The sequence below is a fragment of the Chiloscyllium punctatum genome, chromosome 16, assembly GCF_047496795.1.
Source record: "Chiloscyllium punctatum isolate Juve2018m chromosome 16, sChiPun1.3, whole genome shotgun sequence".
Taxonomy (NCBI): Eukaryota; Metazoa; Chordata; class Chondrichthyes; order Orectolobiformes; family Hemiscylliidae; genus Chiloscyllium; species Chiloscyllium punctatum.
The window spans coordinates 82,679,806-82,683,108 of record NC_092754.1 but is presented as its reverse complement, the minus strand read 5'-3'; the positions used below and the strand labels follow the sequence as shown (position 1 = coordinate 82,683,108).

Sequence of the window (3,303 nt, the reverse complement as noted above, 5' to 3'; positions counted from 1 at the left end):
CTTCTACCCAACCTGCTCCAGATTTCATATGACAAAACACTCATTAAGGACCATTGCATTAAAGATGCACATCGCATCTCTCGTTATTTGGTTTTCCTGGATCTCTTTCATACGATAAAAGGTCACAGCAACTTGACTTGGGAAAGAAAATCGCGTTCCTTTTCGTTGTCCCATTTCAATCTACATTTCAATGCAGTTAGCCAACAGGCTCAAATTATTGTTTGAGGTTTTATAATACCGTCGATGCATATAAACAAACCATTGGAGTTCCAATTTCAATAAGACAGCTGTGATAATCCAAAAAGAGCGACGAGAGTGGGACTCGAACCCACGCGTGCAGAGCACAATGGATTAGCAGTCCATCGCCTTAACCTCTCGGCCACCTCGTCAAACATGCATGCGGGCATGTAACCTAATCTCTAGACCATCACAACCTCATCATCTCTGGAGAATCTCTCATTCACAGCCTCCAACCTCATTGTCCATGAACCTCGCATTGCCCGATTCTACCTGCTTCCTATGACCTGCTGTCTCAACCTGCGCCTGTCCGAGCCAACTCATCTCTTCCTACCTCAACACCTTCCTGTCTCCCCAGTCCAGGAAATCCTCACCTACGTTTGTGGCACCACCGAAGCACTTCATCTCCTCCAAGACTTTTATTTCCCTGGTCCACAACGCGTCATCTTCACCTTAGACATCCCGTCCCTCTGCACATCCATCTGCCATGACGAAAGTCTCCAAGCCCTCTGTTTCTTCATCTCACCCCATCCCAACTAGTACACTTCCAGCGACACCCTCATCCTCCTGGCTAAACTGGTCCTCACGCTCAACAACTGTTCTGTCCAATCCTCCCACTTCCTCCAAACCAAAATGGTAGCCATGGGCACCTGCATGTGACCGAGCTATGCCTGCCTGTTTGTCAGATATGTGGAATTGTCCGTCTTTCGCAGTTACACTGGCACGTCTCTCCACTTGTAACTCCGCTATATTGATGAATCCATTGGCCTCACTTCCTGCTCCCACAAGGACGTTGAACTGTTCACCAACGTTACCAACACCTTTCACCCCAACGTCAAATTCACCTGGATCTCCTTGGCAACTTCCTTCAACTTCTTGGACCTGTGCATCACCGTCTCCAGCGAATGATTAATGACAGAGATATACTACAAGCCTACCGACTCCCACAGCTACCATTATTACACCCCCTCCGCCACCTCGTGTAAAAACACCATCCCTTATTCCCAATTCCTCCGCCTCCACTACATCTTTTCCCAGGATGACCAACTCTACCTCAGAAAGTCCCAGTTGGTCTCCTTCCCACGTGGTTGACCTTGATCTCCAGTGCATCTCCTCCACTTCACTCACAACCGCCCTTAAATCCCATCCCTCCCGCAACAAGGACAGAACCCCATGGTCCTCAACTTTCACCCCACCAAACTCAGCATGAACCACATCAGACTCAAGCACTTCTGCAATCTCCATACAGACCCCACTATCAGGTATATATTTACCTAAATACCCTTATCAGCATTCTGAAAAGACCATTCCCTCCACGAGCCCCTCGTCAGGTCTACAACCCTCAATAAACCCACACCCCACTACTGGCAGCTTTCCCTGCCACCGCAGGAAGGGTAAAAGCAGCGCCCACATCACTCCATTCATCTCCGTCTAAGGCCCAAGGTATCCTTCCACATCCGTTAGAAATTCACTTGTACAACATCCAAGGTCATCTATTGCATCCGTTGAACCGAATGTGGACTCCTCTACATCAGAGAGACAGGACACCTTCTTGCAGATCATTTCAGAGAACATCTTTGGGACACCACACCCACCAACTTCACCATCCCGTGACTGAACACTTCAATTCCCCCTCCCACTCCGTCAAAGACGTGCAGCTCCTGGGCCTCCTTCAGCGCCAAACAATAACCACCCAATACCTGGAGGACGAACGCCGTATATTCCGCCTTGGGACTCCGTCACTTCACTGGGTAAGTGTGGATTTGAACAATTTCCTCATTTCCCTTGCCCCAAGTCCCAAGCCTCAAACTTGTCACCGACCTCTGGACCCATTCCATCACTGTTCCCTCTGAACTATCATCTTCTCCCTCACCTTCATCCAATTACCGCTTTCCCAACTATCTCTGCCCAACTCTGCACCCCTACCATTTATCTCTCAGTCCCGACTCATAAGCCTTATTCCTGTTGAAGGGCTATACTGAAACGTGGATTCTCCTGCTCCTCGGATGCTGACTGAACTGCTGTGCATTTCCAGCACCACACTCCCAACTCAAATCTCCAGCATCTGCAGTCCTAACTTTCTCCCAGGAGTAATCAATGACCTCGGAGTGAAGATGCCCCTGATTGCAGTGATCTCAGTGTGATTGAGTTTTGCATTTATTTTGGGTGAGGGTAGGCTGGATCTGAGACGAGCGCTAAACACCCAGACAATGGGAATGGTATCAGATACCGAAGTTAGGGCGGGCTGAAGTGAAATGGAAAATTCTGTCAGAAGGTGGATCAGTACAAATGCATCATATCACTTAGACTGTAAAAGACACGCAGAAGGAGCAAATCAACTTCACTTCAGGCACAATAACAGGTAACGTGGGAAGAAGACAATACAACACAATGAGATGGAATGGAATTGTTGATGTGAAAGGATTAAATATTTAAGCTATTTTACACACAGACTGTCGTCACATTGGAAAAAGGAATTTACAGCAGTGTAACGGTGATATTTGCCTATGACATCTCAATTCCAAGAGACGTTGACATATTATCTTCTGCATCAGCGTGGCCTAGTGAAAGCATGATCGGACCATCAATCAGAATTCAATACTTCAAAGCTCTCGTCTGTGCTGTGCAACCTATTTTCTGCTCCTGTATTCAGATCCCAATCGCTTCACAGTCTGTCTTTTTCTGCTTCCTGCCTCACGTAAACACTTGAAACTAATCAAATCCGCAGTGCTTCCGCATTAACCCATATTTTGTAACTCCCGAGCAGACACAGGTACGAGTGTCCAATTGCCCTTTTCGAGCGCTCTCACTCTGTATGATCTGAATGATAAAGTGCACTGTATCTGATCCGCAGGACACACTGCAGAAATTATCCCATTCCAGCGGACTGAGCTGCCTCCATTGATAGAGCTGTTTCCATTGGTAGAGTATCACACAGTCATAGCGAACATCTTTTGATGTCATCCTCGAAGGTACTTGCTACAAAAATCTGAAGATTGCGGGAAACTGCTGTCGTCAGAGCGATATACAGAGGCCCAGAGGGAGCCTAGTGGGCCCATCAAACAG

At 47.5% G+C, this 3,303-nt stretch overlaps 1 non-coding gene across 1 annotated transcript; it reads right to left on the bottom strand.

The window, feature by feature from the left end:
* Nucleotides 1-307: 307 nt before the first annotated feature.
* trnas-gcu (transfer RNA serine (anticodon GCU)) lies at nt 308-389 on the bottom strand. The gene has a single exon. It is a non-coding gene; the product is annotated as a tRNA-Ser (tRNA).
* Nucleotides 390-3,303: the final 2,914 nt, after the last annotated feature.